The following is a 16,954-nucleotide window of genomic DNA, read 5'->3' on the forward strand; positions in this document are numbered from 1 at the left end:
GAAGTGAGGCTTTCAGTAGGTAAGTCATTTTGTCCAATTTCTTACAGTAAACAAGTTTCAGAGTTGAATGGAGACCCAGTTCTGTCTCCAAAGCCATCAGAACATACTTCCTTTGAAGTGCCTTCACAGAGTAGAGAAAGGCAGAGGCCTGGGAAGTTAGGATGCTTAAAATGTAAGGGGCAGGGGGTGGGCAGCAAGGTTGAATGTGGACTTCAGAATTGGATCATTCAAGTAAGAGCACTGACACTAGGCAGGTATGTGACCTTGAGTAATTTACTTAATCTTTTCATGCTTCAGTTACTCTGTCTGTGGAATGGAGATTCTCTAAGCATACTTGAGACAATTCATGGATCCTTACATCTCTGGCATAAAGAAAACACGCAGCAAATACTGGTTGTTGTTGTACTCACTTTGTTGTAACAGCATATGATTATTATATACAGTCATATAGAAGCTGGCCCATATGAGAGAAACCAAGACAGTAAATTCAGCCACCATCCAGAGCATTTAAACATTCTTCTCTTAAGCAACTTGATCAGTGAATAATAGACTTTCTGATCTAATCAGCATCACTATGTGTCCACATAACATACGCACATCCATCAAACTGAAGCCCTTTAAACAACTGGTCATTGTTTATCAAGGCCATATAATGCATTTCCAGCAAATTATCCAACAAAATAATGAGAATTTAGCTTCTACCAAACAATGCTTTAGTGTGGGGAAAAATATACTCCTGAACCAACCTCCCCATAAATCAGTTAAGCATGCAATTACTGGGACCTGAAGGGAGCAAGGGCATTACTTCTGAACCAGTTCTCTCTAGCTAGCCATAAAGGACCTGAAGTTATTATCTTATTTATCGGTTTGTGTCTTGTTCATAGTTCTTTGTTTATTTTAATATTATTTGAAACAGGAGAATTATGAGAAAAACATTAGAAAGTGACAGTTTATCATTCTGATCAATGTGTTCTCATATTTTTCTAGTTCAGCAGAATAGCTTAGATTAAATATGTGCTCTCAAAGAACAGACTGCCCAGGTGGAAACCCATAAACTAGTTGTGTGGTGTGAGGAGTGGAACTTTTCTTCCTGTGCCTCTGCCTCCTCTGCCTTACAAGAGGGGTAGGGTCAAAGCTGAACCCATGCCAGCATGTTGCTATTCATCCAATCAAGGTTTGAGTACTTACTTTCAGTGAAATATGACTCAATATACTGTAGACACAATAGTGAATAAAACAGACTAATTTTCTTGCCTTTAGAAAGTTTGTAATCATATTAAGACAATAAATCAATATATGATATGTCAAAGTGATAAGCTGAGCTCTGTCTTTAGTTCTGATAGTAATGAGTTTTGTGATCTGTTCTGAGCAACTCATTTGGCTTTGCTGAGCCTCATAATAAAATAAAAAAAGTCAAGTGGAGTAAAGGGCATAGAGCTGCACTATCCGCTATGGTGCCACTGCGGCTACTGCACACTTAAAATGCGCTCTAAGTGTAAATATGATATATTTATTGGATGTGCCCTAAATGTAAGTGCTATATATAAAAAGAGAATATAAAATATCGCATGCATGTTTTATATTAACTACATGTTAAATGATATTTTTGGATATTAAGTTAAATAAAATACATTATTTAAATTAATTTTTTTGTATCTTTTTGTTTTAAAATGTGACTACCAAAAAATTTTAAATTGCATTTGTAACTCATGTTATATTTCTATTTCCACTTGGCTAGAGAGTGATGAGGGCCAGGTTTGGTGAGGCGTGGGGCATAGACTAGTCAGAGAAGACCTCTCTTAATTGAATGACATTGGGGCAGAGACCAGAAGAAAGTGACAAAAGAATGTGGGTTTCTGGGGAAGCAGCATTTCAGGTCGTGGGAATAGTTAGGGATAAATGACATAATATATGCTATACAACTAAAAAGAGAACTGACACTTAGTATAGGGGTAAACTTTAGCTCTAATGATCCAAAACTCAAAAGCCTGAACTAACATTTACAGATCTGCATTTATACTATATTATAAATTTAAAAAATTAGTTTTGAATTTTATTTTTTTTAAACAGGAATAGCCAAGATTAACCATCGTTAGGGATTATGGGAAAGCAGCTGGATGGGACAGAAGACATGAAGACCTAAGTGCTCTTAGTTCTGATAAACTTTGTGACCCTGTGACATTCATTCAGTAACTCACTCAGCCTTTCTGAGTCTCATTCACAGCTGTGTGAAATAGAAGGATAAAATAAATAAGAATATTTGCTCTGCATGCTATAGAGAATTGTTGCAAAGTTTTAGAAAGTTATTTAAATTATATGATGCAAAACATCATTTTGGAATACTCAAGTGATATGCACATGTCAATTTCATAATTGAAATGTACAAGGGAGATGCCCCAAAACAGTTCTAGTTCATCTGTCTCAACTGTCTATAACAGTTTATATTGAAAAGAATTTCCTTCATCTTTAAAGAATGAAATCTTTTCAGAACATTTACTCTTTATTCCTCCACATGTACTCTGAAGTTTTCTCTAGTCTTTGCCATGACCTGAAAGTATAAGCACAAGTTTGGGTGTTTTATCTCTGAAGAGTCTCCATTGTTGTCTGTGTCCCTCAAACAAACCTTTTCTCAGGCAGCCCTCTCCACACTGTTCAAAGGTGACCATCCTTCTCCTTATCGAGGGTCCTGCATAATCCTTGTTGGTTCCCTTAAATCCCACCCGACCTTTGTAAATAACTCCTTTATTAAAAGGTTATTCACAATTACACAATTTTAGTGTGCCATCTTTCCTTGCTGGATCCCTTTCAATGGCTAAGTATGTGTAAAATAAACTATGTAAATGAGAAAGCATTATATATATGTACCATATCTTTATTCAATCATCTATCATAGGACACTTCTGTTGCTTCCATGTCCTGGCCACTCTGAATAATGCTTCTATGAACATCAGTGTGCAAATATCTTTTCGGATGTGAGTTTTCATAATATACAATGGAATATTATTCAGCCATAAGAAGTGATGAAATACTGTCATTTGCAAATACATGGATGGACCTCAAGACACTCATGCTAAGCGAAATAAGCCAGACAGAAAAAGTCAAAAATCACATGATATCATTTATGTGTGGGATATAAACCTAAAAGCAACAAATGAACAGGACAAATAAACAGAGACTCATAGACATGGACAATAGACTAGTGGTTACCAGAGGGTAGGGGGGGTAAGGGAGGGGGGTGGTAGATGGGGTAAAAGGGGTCAATATGTGGTGACAGAAAGAAATCTAACTATGGAAGATGAATACATAGTGTAAATATATACCTTACTGTTAAAATGTATAGCTGAAACATTGGTTTTCATTATCCAATGTCACCATCAAAAAATAAATTAAAAAAATAATAATAATAAAAAGAGAAAGCAGTTATTGCAAACTTGTAAAAGTAACTTAAGCTGTATATCCTCTTAACAAAAAAATCTAGGACATACATTGTCCTGTGTAAAGACACCACTGTAGATAGCTCTTTTTCATGTTGGTCCATGAGCCTGATCACTAGGCTGGTGAGTTGGTCAAATCTGTTATTTGTGGCTCCTCCTCTTCCTGACCTTTGGACTTAAACTGAGCTTAGACATTTAAAAAGAAATTAGCTGCTATGTCTGCATAGCCAACACCACTACTTCCTCCCCTAAACCATACACTAGTGCCGTGAAGGTATGCCTTTCAGAACATGAGGAGGCCAAACTCCTGTCAGACTCTGTGCCTTGCACTCTGTGCCATCTGTCAGCAGTGCCCATACCTGCTCTCTGCATGGCTCGACCTACTCAGGTCCTTTACCAACCACAAACACTGAAAAGAAATTGTGTGCCCCCTTTCCACAGGCAGTTAAAAACAATACTCAGCCAAAAAAGACAAAATGCATGTATTTAGAAATTAGAATAGAGATTTTCTAGGGATTCTGGTCCCGTTTAAGTTCCATGAGACTAAAATTTTCTTATTTTTGAGGTGACATCGATGGTTGTTTTAACTTAGCTTTTGGTTGGTTTGGCTTCTTGGTCATCCATCAACGCTCCCCTGTTTGAGATTCTGGTCAGATGCAATTTCCTGCTAAAAGCTGTCACTAAATCGTAGACTCTGGATTAAGAGCCACACTTCATGCGCACCTGGAAAGCATTGTGTGTAACTCCAGCAGCAACCCGAGCACACCTTATTGTCATCTCTGGGGTACCTCCCTCCTTCCTAAGTGTCACCTTTCATTCCACATCCTCTTCCCTACTTTATTTTATAGCCTTTATCAATATCTGATATTATTTGCTTCTTTATTCATTATCCTTTCCTTTCACTAAAGGGTAAGTTCATGAAATCATGTTTTGTTCATCACAGTATCCCCAGTACCTAGAACAGTACCTGACACAGAGTAGGCCCTCAATAAATATCCGTTATATTAATGAATGAACAAATAATCTCATGTTTCTCGCATAATGTTGGGCAGAATAGGTGTTTAATAAGTACTTGTTTGAATGCTGAGTGGTGTCACTCTAGTCCCCCACTACAGTGGCGCGCTGACCATTTCATGTATCTCCAAGAAGAAGTCTCATACAGTGCGGAGGTAACCATGATGAACCGGAAGAAGTCCCAGCCATTACGAAGGGGCAGCTAGGACTCAAACCAGACATTTATCATCATTTTTAATGCAGGCTTGGTGCCGCTAGACTTTCCTGTATTTTGAGAAAAGCCAAAATTCTTGATATTTCTATGTTAAAATTTCTCCATTTTAAAAAGTGGTAATGAACTTAAAATATTATTAAAATTATGTGACCCAAATGAAATATCCACAAGTATAATGCAGCCGGTGGGCTACCAGTTTGAGAACTCTGCCTTACATCCCTACCCTATAAAATGCATCTGTAAAAGAAAGCAAATTTTAATAAATATTAATACCCTGGACTAGTAGCCTTTTTTAAAAACATGAAAAGTAACTAATTAATATAGATTAAGAAGCAGCAAATGCATATGTATGTGTGTGTATGTAAATAAATATAATTATTTAAGTTCTCTTGTAGTCCAAAGAGTATAAATTAAAACCGCTAATTAGAATTTAATTTGAAACTTAATCAAAAGTGATTTCTACTATGTTAAAAACTCGATAATCTCAAAGATCCCATGACCTTCAATTCTTTTGTACTATGGTTCTTCTTCCCAAGCGGGTATGGGAGGGCACAGACTATGAGAGAAAGAAGAGTTCCTTAAGTCATTTTGTCAATTTCTTCCTTTCACAGCTGAGGAAATTAAGGGAGGCAGAATAAGAGACTTGTCTGAGGTTGTGATAGCAGAGCTAGAAACAGAACCCACTCTGTCTACCACTGCCTCTCTACCACCCCCAACCCCCACTTGCTCCACTGTGCCTCTCCTGTGGTTCAGACCCTTTGCATTAGATGTGGACCCTGCTGTTCTACTCACCTGTTTGGGTTTGACTCTCCAGACTGTCCTCTGCTTCCTGCCCCAGAGGTACTCAGTGGCTCAATTCCTGCCACTCCCACGCCAAGCCCTGGTTACCAAAGCCTCAGCCTGGGACATGTGCCCAGATGAGCTCAGTCACCAGGGAGAAAGCATAACCTGACTAATGATGGCGGAGGTGGGGCTGGGATGTAGAAATTCATCATCCCTGTACACTATGGAACATCTGATGCACTGCATTGCCTCCTCCAAGGGTCCAACTCACTTCCACATAATGACTTGTCCTTAAAATAGTTACTCATTGGTCACAGGATTAACAGTGACCAAAAAATAACCTTACTTCCCCCCAAAAAAGAACAGACTTCAACAAGGCCATACAAACTTACATGATTACACATTGACTTATTACAAGGCTCTTGTTGAAAATTTTGTCAGCATTTTAATTTTCTTTTCCTAACAGTTTGATTAAGATATTGTTCATATATCATACAATTCATTCCTTTATAAACAATCAACTTTTGATAGCTCACCTCTAACTTCTTACACTGGAGTCAATGAAAAACCACATACCTCCACAAAAAGCTGTATCTTTTGGTAGAAACTGTAATGAGGTCAAGGGTTAATCTTGCATTAGTCATTGCATATTTATGACTTTAGAATACAAAAGAGAAGATTTTCTAACTTTTTCTAAGCTTCCTTGAGTAGAGGCAGAAATTGGGGCTCCAGGAACGTGTTTTCAAATTCATATCTATATTAATTTTATAAGCTTATGATCACAAGTGACCTTGAACCAGAAGGCTTTATTCTAGTTTCTAATCTTTTTCAGTGCTCAAGAGTCAATTATAATTAAGACCAACACTCAGAAATCTATAGCTTTGCATGTGCCATGAAGGTAGCTGTTAGGGTCATAGAGTGCCACATCCCTAATGATCTATTTCTGTGGAAAGGGAATTTAGATAGATAGCTAGCTGATAGGTAGGTAGTAGGTGGGTAGATAGATAAAGAAAGAGAGAGAGAGAGAGAGAGAGAGAGAAATATAGATTCTAATACCATAGATAAAATCAGGTTTAAAGAGCTGACAGTTTATTCTTTTCTTCCTCCTTCAAGTTGCTGCCTCAGCCTTTATTCCTCTGTACATTTAGATATAACCATAGAAACAATTTGAAAAGCTTGATGAAGTTTAAGTTCAAAGGCTTTCAGTAGCTTACCTCTAATGAAACCCAGATGTGATTTAAACTTGAGTGGGTCTTATTTGCCAAGAGTATTTGTTATTATTTAAAGAAAAATTGAGTGAGCTGATGATCTGAATCACACTGCTAGGGGAGAGAGATGCTTACTTAGTTCAAATAGTTATTATTCTTTTTAAATAACTCCTATTTAGATTGGCTTCATTATGCAACTTACAAATCACACCATCTTTATTAAAGGCACTTAAAATATTCAACACAAAATGAAATTCCAAATGCTTGATTTACTATAAATTGTGCACAGGTGTGGGATTGTTTACAGTCCTTTGGTACAGTAGGAAGTCAGGCTTTCATTTATGTTTCATGGTGCAGTAAGTATCGTTTAACTCTGAAATGTTAGAACCATCACGCGGAGACTTAAAATACAAAGAATCGTCAGTGAAGATCAGCTTTATAAGACTTGGCCATCATCACAGTATCTCCTTAAGACACTGCAAGTGCTTCTTTGTTAGAACCTTGAAGGGGAAGATGTCTACATATAGGAGACATTTAAACCCCTAAGTGCTCTATGGAGAAAAAGGACTGCAGATTAGACAAGCGTATGCTAATACGGGCAAAATCTAAAATGGGCTCCTCTGGGACAGTAGCACTTGGAAAGGGGATGGCCAGTCTGAGTACAGCTCAGATGAGATCATTTGAGATCATTTGAGAATGTACTGGTGTTGGAAACATACAATGACATGTCATTTTGCTTATTAAAACCCTTCCACAATTCCCTATAACTTATTATAACAATAATATCTAAACCTTTATCCGATGGAGCATTTGAGACCTTTCATAAAGGCCCTATCAAAATATTTTTGTCTCCTCTGCCACCACCTACCACCACGGCCTGTACTCTCTATGGCAATGTACAAGTAATGACTCCCAGAACGTGCCTTATTCTTTCACATCCTACAACCCTGTTCACTATAGTCAGTCTGCCCTAAAATAGCTTTGCCTCACGGAAAACCACCATGGATGTCCAAAATCCTCCCTCTTCACTCAGACATGTCTGCTTCCAAGGCATTCCACATTACAGGACCGTGATGCCCATGTTACAAACCTGGATCTCTGTTCCTTAAGGCCAGCTGTCCTTCATTCCTTATTCTCCAGTGAGCACCTTGCCTACATGCTCCAAGCATAACCCATCAGTCAGTTGAGCTCATGGTCTTCTTCATGTCTTACTTCTTTATGTGGAATGTGCTCTCATTCCCATATTTCAACCTGTAATGTTTCTATACCCTGTATCATCTTCATATTTGCTTCGTTTAAACCATCATGAAGTAATGTTATTTCAAATAGAAAAGTACAGATCTAAGAAAAATATTTCTCAGTAATTTGTATACCCTCGTAAAACTCTATTAAATAAAACTTTGATTTTGAGAAATTTCACTCTATATACATTGGTATCCCATGTGAAAATTACATGCTGGAGGAAATGAGAATAGTTCATATAGAGGTTATTCAGGTTAGCAAATATGCAAGCTCATGAAAACATGGATTTTACTGTTGTCTAAATACCTAAGACCTATTGGCCGTCTTTACCAACTCTGAATAAATATAGTTTTCTCTACTCAATCAAGATTAATTTATTTCGTGAATCTATCATATCCTTTCAGCCTCTACTGGCAGTGAATTAATTTATTCTTGATTTACCTCCTGAAATATTGCAATAGACTCTTAAATGACTTTGATACTCTCAGTCTGAACCCACTATACACATAAATACACATACACACACAGTCTCTCTTTTCAACTTACCAGTGGTGCGAGATTTTTAAAATATACTTCACCCTCGAACAACACGGATTTGAAATGTGTGTGTCCACTTATACATATATATTTTTTTCAATAAATACAGTTGCCCCTTCCTATCTGCAGGTTTCACACCTGATGATTTAATCAACCTTCAAATCAAAAATAGTATTTTCACATTTGCGATGGAAGTTTCGCTCTGGAGGATTCCCAGCCACAGATTCCCAAGGGCATACTGAAAATACGATTTGTGATTTGCAGTTGGCTGAATCTGTGGATGGGAAGGGCTAACTGTAGTTAGGTTTGGAGACAGTCAAAAGTTACAGCGGGTATTTTCACCTCTATGAGGGTCCACTCCCCTAACCTCCATATTGTGCAAGGGTCAACTGTATAAGGATCACTTTCCAATGTAAAAATAATTTTCTTTCACTTCCCTACCATGCCAACTTGACCAACCCTCTAGCCTCTAATAGAGAGAGCCACCAGAGAAAATTAAGATGGCCCCTTTATCTCCACTGTCAGGAGCCAAGGGAAAATCTACACACACGGAGTAATAATCCCTTTGCAAATGCCTGGAAGACACCACCAGCTGAGTATAAACAAAGCCGCATTCTAGAGAAAAGATGGACCCTTCTCTAGAACTGCACTTGTCAAGTGGCAGCTCCCAAACTCTGTGTGCTCCTGCAAACCTCTTCCGTGATGTTTTCTTTCACTGTCTTGAGTGAGGTCACTACTTCCCCTTCAATTCTCTCATGTGGTGGCTGTTTCTCTTCCACTCTCCTAGGATCACTGAGCATGTCAAGTAAATGTTCTCCTTGCCTCAAATCCCATCCCCAGGAGTCACTCCTTCACCACCTGCAGCTTCAAATTTTACATGTTCATAGGAACCACTGTTGCTGTCACAATTACTGCTGCTATCACTCCTGACCTCAGGTTGCTCCTCTTCCTTTCTTAATGGTGTCAGCACTTGTTTCTCTACTACCATCTCCTACACTGTTTCTGACATACCTCGTGATTTCAGTATATCCATATATACTCAACACTTCCAGTTCACTGGAGTGGCTGTTGTTTGGCTTCCTGTTCACTAACCATCTTGTTTCTCACTCTACTTCTCCCACTCTTTCCCACGGTCATAGACTAGACTTTGTCATTCACAATAGCTGCAATTTCAAACTTCCTGTCCTCCGAACTCCACCTCCTTTATTTATAGGTTAGTTTCCTTATACCAACTCAATCTTTCATCTCGGGAATACCTAGAATCTGCTGATCTTACCACCTTTTCAATCCTTCGCCCTGGTCATGCTTTTCAATCTTTACGTGGCCTTAATCTTTCGTTAATCATAATAACACTCTTGCATGCATCCTTGACTCCAAAATGCTTTCTCACTTCTTTATCCCCTTGACTAAGTGAAACTATACTTAAATTTAAATCTTTGCCTACTGTGCCCACACTTGTGCAGCTGAATTGAGCAGGAGAAGAAATTAAATGTGTCATAATGACTACTCCCAATTTAAATCCATATTAACATCAAGTGGGCCCTTCATGCTGCCTAAGAAACAAATTACCATTCCCAAACCTGTTCACTTATTGTTTGTTCCTAGACAAGTGTTTTATTTTTTTCTCTTTTCTCTTAAAACTTTCAATACGTCTTCCCCAGCCCAATGGCCTTGCTTCACATCTCGCTGAGAAAATGGGAGCAACAAAAGATAAATACCATAAATGCCCATAATCTCATCTGTGTCCATATCCTCTACCACCCCTGCTTGCTGGTAATGAAGCTGTATTGCCAGCTAAAGTCAATCCCTCCTCTTAATCTTTGCCCTGAAGTCTGAACACAAACTATCCCTTCTCTTCTTCATCATTAAATTACTCTCTCTACTGTATCAATCCTATCCATTTCCCAAGAAGTTATTATTTCTTCCATCTTCAAAGGCAAAAAACAAGCAAATTTCTTTCCTGATCCTGCATCCTTTTCCAGCGAACAGTTAATTCTCTCGTTCCCTTTAAGCAAAGTTCCTTGAGAGGGTTGTCTATAATGGCTGTCTCCAAAATCCCATTTCCTATTCTCTCAAAGGCACTCCAGCCAACTTTTGTTTATACCATGCCACAGAAACTTCTTACTAAGATCACTAAAGACAATGCCTAGTCCTCCTATTACCTAACTAATCGAACCTTTCTCTTTGGATTATAGGTATTGGTTTTCCTCCTGCTCTCGCTGCTCTTTCTTATTCTCATTCCCATGGCCCCTGAATGTTGAAAAACCTCAGAGCTGGTTCCTTGAGACTTACTGAATTCCTATCTATATCTTATTTGTACTAATTTCTTTGGCAATCTCTTCCAGCCTCATGTTTTATATATCATCTATACGCTCCCACATTTAAATCTCTAGCCCAGACCTTCTCCCTAAACTTTTTACTCAGTATATGCAACTGCCTACTCGATAGTTTTCACATGCATATCTAACAGGCATTTCAAGACTCTTCATGTTCAAAATAAAACTCCTGCTATTCGCCCTTCAAATCTGCTCTTCTCAGTACTGTCTCCATCTCAGGAAATGGAAGCTCCAGCCTTCTAGTTACTGAAGCCCCACCAAAACTTTAAATCATCCTTAATATCCCATACCCAACTCTTTAGCAAGTCCTATCAAGTCTACTTTAAAACAGACATTTTCCAACACCTCTGCTGTTACCATCCCTGTCCGGTACACTGTCAGGCCTCGTCTGAAATATTTTAATAGTTTCCTAATGGGTTTCCTTGTTTCTGCCCATGACCATGTTCAAGCTATTTCCAACACAGCAACCAGAATGATACTCCTTACACGTGTCAGATCATTTCCTCAGAAACTGTTACTATCTTCCCATTTTACTCCAAGTAAAATCAAAGGTCTTATAATACTCTAAAGTCCTTACATAATCACTCCATGATCTCTCTGTATTATCCACTCCACTACCACCCTCAACCACTCGAAGTTCATTACCTGAAACTCTGTACCCCTTTCATGCCACTCCAACCACTCTGGCCTCCCTGTTATTCCTACACGTGTCAGGGTCAGTTCTCCCTCGGGCCTTTTACACTTACTATTCCGTGTGCGGGGGATGATTTTTCCCCATATATCTGCATGGCTTGAGTTCTCAGCTTCTTAAATATATCAAAGTTCACTTTTTCACTGAAACCTTCCCTGAATCCTCAATATTTCTATTCACTCTTCCGTTCTTTAATTTTCTACTTGAGAATGTATTCCTATATAGCATAGGAAATATTTTACTTACTTATCTTGTTATAATCTCTACACCCCACTAGAATGTAAATTCCATCAAGTTAGGCAATTTTATTTCTTTCTGTTCATTATTCTGTCTCAAGTGCCTAGAAAAGTCTCTGGCACACAGCAATCCTTACTAAACATTGAAAGAATAAATGCTTTATCTCTAGCTATCAGTTGGTTGAGAAAATACGTGACAAAAGTTTTTCTAAATACAATTATGCCTTTGAACAGAACTGCCTTATTTAATAATAAAATAATTTAGTACATTCAAAGAAAGCAGAATGGATATATACAAGAGAATGTTTTGAGCCCCTCTGGAATTTTCAAACTTGAAGATAATATTTCAATACTTGGAACCATGTGAGATTTTCAAATCCCTTGTGATAACTTCCTGGATCTTTCTGCAGTTCTGATGCAGAGACTGGATCTCATGCCCCATTGTTCTGCCAAGGTAATCTTTCTAAAATATAAAACCCATCATGTCACTCCTCTGGTTAAAATCCTTTAGGGTTGCCTATGTCTATAGCAGTGCTTCACAATTTTCACCTGCATTAGAATCACGTGGAAGACTCCTTCAGACAGACTCTTGGGCCCCACTCCATAGTTTCAAATTCTGTCAGTTTGACATGGGAGGCAGAGAATTTACATTTCTAACAGTTCTCAGGGGGTTCAGTTGCTACTGGTGCAAGGACCACACTTTGCAAACCACTTGGCTAAAACATGAACACGTTTGCTTGCCACATGATGTCCCCTGCATATGAACTGGCAGAATTCAGAAATAGGCAGTCAGGGGCCTGCCAGGCCAACAAGCTGGGGACATTCCTGGAATGCTCATCCAAGTTTGCACCTGACCAACTCTCCTGGCAGATCTTACTCTGACAACTCCACTCTGCAATTTGATCCCCTGGGGTTGATAGGAAGAATGATACTGACTTGGTCTCCTGAGAAAGCCTTCCAGGGACATTCCTGACAGTCAGAGGATGAAGTCCTCAGAATCACAGGTGACTGTCTACACCAATCATTCAGCTGTAGTCACCAGCCAATGAAGCAGGGTAACAATGAAAGCCAGTATTTATCTAAGTGCTTACAAAGTACCTGGATATTTGCTAAGAATTTTCCATGTATTTGTTTATTAAATCCTCTTAAAACCCTACAAAGCAAGTACCATTATTATCTCCACTTTATAGATGAGGAAACTGAACCTCATCAAGATTAAGTATTGTGCTCATAATTAAATAGCTTGTTAGTGGCAAACACTGGACTTGAGCCCAGAAATTCTATTTCCAGAGGCCAAAATTTTAATCAGGATGCTATAACACCTTCTCCTAAATACGAAAACAGGAAAGAGAAAAACTAAAACAGTTAAAGTGTTTACTTCCCAACATGACTTTGGAATGTTCAGGCAGAACTGGAAAACAGAATTGAATCAATTTTAAAACAATTAGCATTGTGGAGGTTAGTTGTCTCCAAAGCACTCGATTTTCACTTTTTTCTTACCTTTATATTTTCAGCAAAAAGTTGAACATTTTTTAATTATTAAAATTCTAACCCCCCAAAAAAATGAAGGACAGAAAATTATTAACAAGTCTCTAAAATTTTAAATGGCTAAAAATTGATCTAGCATAGTTGCAGAAGATATACCAATTTTCCTTATAGTAGCTATTACTTTGTATATGAGGTCATGGTTTCTGTTATATTTACATTTAAAACATTGATAAAGCCCAGGTAAAGATACATTTCAACTTCGCGGTTCAAAATGTGGTCTATAAACTGGCTGTATGATCAAACCTGAGGGCGTAATGCAGACTCTCAGAACTCACTCCAGACCCACTGAGATAGGACCCACATTTTAACGAGATCTCAGGCAACTCTCCTGCGGAAGTCACATTATGCAATGTTGCTAAATTTTAAATCTAGGCACCCTGGTAGAGAATTGTTACATAGTAAAAGTACCCTGGTCCACACATCAGGAAAACAATCTCTTAGAACTAGCTGTATGGCCTTGAGTGCTTTCATTTCTCTTGGCCACAATTCTTAATTGAAAAATAAAGAGAAAAAAAGATAGACCTAGAATAGTGGTTTTCAAACTTAGCTGCATATTGGGATCATTTGGAGATCTTGAAATAAATACTGATGCCTATTTCTCACTTCTAGAGAATCTAATTTAAATTGGTCAGGGTTGTGGCCTGAGTATTGGAATTTTAAAGACTTCTTCCAGTGATTCAAATGTACAGCTGAGGTTGAAAACCATTGGACCAGAAAGGCAGCATTAGCATCGCTTGGGAACTCGGAAATGCAAATTCTCAGGTCCTACCTCAGACCTACAGAATCAGAAGCTCTAGCGGTAGAGTCCTGTGATCTGTATTTAACAAATGCTCTGGGAGATTCTGATGTGCACTCCAGTTTGAGAACACTGACCTGGAAAATAAATCATCAAGGTCCTTTTCATACTGTAAAGTGACTATAATTTTAGCACATATTTCTGATTGGCTATGTTAACAATATGTTTTCCCTACAGGTCCCACATCATCTAATTTGAAGACTTTCTGTTTTGGGGTAGTGGTGAGGAAGGAAGAGGAGATCCTCAAGGAGATTTCCAAATGGTGACCAAAGAGGGGGAAAAAATCCTAAATAGCTACCATGCAATTATTTGTACCTTTTTCCTGTAAGATAAATTTCACAATTGAAGGGGCATGAATAGCAAATCTCCATTTGCTAAACGGCACACTTTGCTTAGACTCCCTTCGACAAATCTCTCATTATTATGAAAAAGTTGTAATAATTTTTTTTTCTAATGAGCAGAGATTAAATGTAAATATAACCGTGTAGTCTATGTTCCTGGAAAGCAGCATACCCACCTCTCCTTCTCCATTGCTGCAATAGTCCCCTACAAGATGTCAGCTAGTGTTGGCACTTACTCTGCATGTAACCAGGACCAAAGAATTTAAGATTTCAACCTTCAGGCAGAAAGCTGAAGCAGGGTGCACGGTTGGACATTTCACTGCATAGGATAAAGGGCAAGTGAAATCCTTTGGACAGCCTCTGTCTCTCAATGGTCTGAAATACTCTTCCCATGCATATAAAAAGAAATAATCCAGAGAAGAAAGTACCAAAAGTTTGGCATACACTAAAAAAAGACTCCACAAAAAAAAAAAAAAAAAAAAAAAGAAAGGAAGAAAAATCCCCCTTGCTAAATATAAAGAAATAATAGTCTTGTGCCTTGAGTTTCTTTGAGATTTTATAATAAAAATGAGGACAAGAACATCCCATTTTGGAGAGAGTCCAATTTATTTTAAAATGCTTGCGATCTTTAAATCCCTCAGCAATGATAGTAATATTAATTTAGACTATTTTAAGTTACACAAGTGAAATGTTATACTTTATGGAAAAGCTATGTTTATAAATACACAAAGCCTCTCAACTATATTTTTTAAAGATCAGCATGGAATCTGAAGCCCAGCCTGGCATTTTATGTCTGAACTGTAATAGTGTTCCATCTTCCAGAAATATTTGCAAACAAATAGCAGGGCAGCAGGGGTGGCCCAAAAGGAATGAGTAATGTAAACTGCTGTTTTGTGTGTGTGTGTTTTATTATTAGTATTATTATTATTTATGCCCACAGCACCTGGTCTTCCTAAATGGTCTGCTATCCAAGTACTAACCAGGCCTGATCCTGCTTAGCTTCCGAAATCAGACGGGATCGGGCTTGCTCAGGGTGGCACGGCTATAGACCATGGACCGTGGCTCCATTGGGGTGCAAACTCAGGACCTTCTGTGTGTAAAGCAGACGTGCTAATCGCTACACTATGGAATCATGTCCAAGCTGCCATTTCTAACGGGTACGTAGTACAATACTAGTCCTCTCCCTGCAACCCCCTTCCCCAACACACACACACCCGCTGCAGTTGCACGAACCAAAATGCAGCTCTGGATAAAACTTTTCCTTAGATACTATAGTGTATATAATAGATATTTTATATGATATGTAAACGTAGCCCTCTTCTCTCTCTTTCCCCCCTTTACCTTTGAAAAACAAGGCTTTCAGCTATCTAGTGTGCAGGCCATAACTGTTTGCCTTGCTTCTTTTCTGTTTTCTCTGCCACAGGAAAGGCAATGGTACCCATAAAGCAGGCTCAGGGCTTCCTGACAGACCAGAGCCTGAATTCTCAGGAGCCTGGGTCCCTTCTGCCAGAGAAACAGAATTTTACCTTGCTCCCATCTAAGGAGGCCACTGTGACCTCTGAGATGCAGTTTTGATTTTTTTCTCATCCCACCCCATCCTGGAACCCATTAGGGTTCCATGGCTCACACTTCAAACTCCCTCTCTCTCCTGTCCCCTGATGTGACCTACATTCTCTTGCCAACTTCCATACCAAGGAGATTTCATCTTTTCTCCAGGTTTCAAAACAATTTTGAAGCCTACTGGCACTAAACAAAGGTCCTAAAACCTGCAAGTAACCCTAACTGCTTCTAAATCTAGAGTATAATTGGCCTCATTCACCAGACTTTCCCACCTCACTCTCCGCCAGCCTACACACCTTCAAGAGCTTGTGCACATTTTGGATAGTGGGTCTCTGACCTGGTTGTCCTTGGTTGGTTTCCCAGGCCCATACAGCCTTGACTAACCCTTTTGCCTACCCAGCTATGTGCTGCTGTCCCAGGTAGTTTCCCTGATAGTATATAAAGTAAAAAGAAGGAAAGTTCAGATGCCCATCCAACCAGTATGATGGCATTTTCTTTCTCAGAATCAATTTACGGAAACAAATAAACAAAAAACAAGGTTTTGCCATATCACAGAAGCTCAAGGACTATGTGACACCACCATAGGATACACACACACTTAAAAAGATATATTCAACTAAAAACTATTTTACTTAACCTTTTCTTAAACAAAAGTTAAGACCACCTAAATGTGAAATGATAAAACAAGCAATAAAGACCCTACAGCTTTCTGAGGATCTACTATAGGTCAGTTGCTTTACTGAGGTTTGTTCATTTAATTCCCACCACAGCACCATTCTGGTCTTGCTGATGGCAAAAATCAAAGTTATAAGTATTTAAGTATGCCTTACATCTTGAAGTATAAAGATTTATAAACAATGAGAATTTACAAGCAATAAAACCCTAAAAGCTAATTGCTTGTTAGAACATACGTATTTAAATATTGGTTTGTTAGTCAATGGCTAGTCAAGGCCTTCATTCAAACTATTTTAAGAGGCAACACTTATTTTATAACCCACAGTGAAAATGGATTAT

The 16,954-nt window shown here is 38.4% G+C and overlaps 1 pseudogene; it reads right to left on the minus strand.

Moving 5' to 3' along the window:
* Window positions 1-15,311: 15,311 nt before the first annotated feature.
* LOC111736947 lies at window positions 15,312-15,430 on the minus strand (annotated as a pseudogene).
* Window positions 15,431-16,954: the final 1,524 nt, after the last annotated feature.

The sequence above is a fragment of the Pteropus vampyrus genome, unplaced genomic scaffold (genome assembly GCF_000151845.1).
Source record: "Pteropus vampyrus isolate Shadow unplaced genomic scaffold, Pvam_2.0 Scaffold1, whole genome shotgun sequence".
NCBI lineage: Eukaryota > Metazoa > Chordata > Mammalia > Chiroptera > Pteropodidae > Pteropus > Pteropus vampyrus.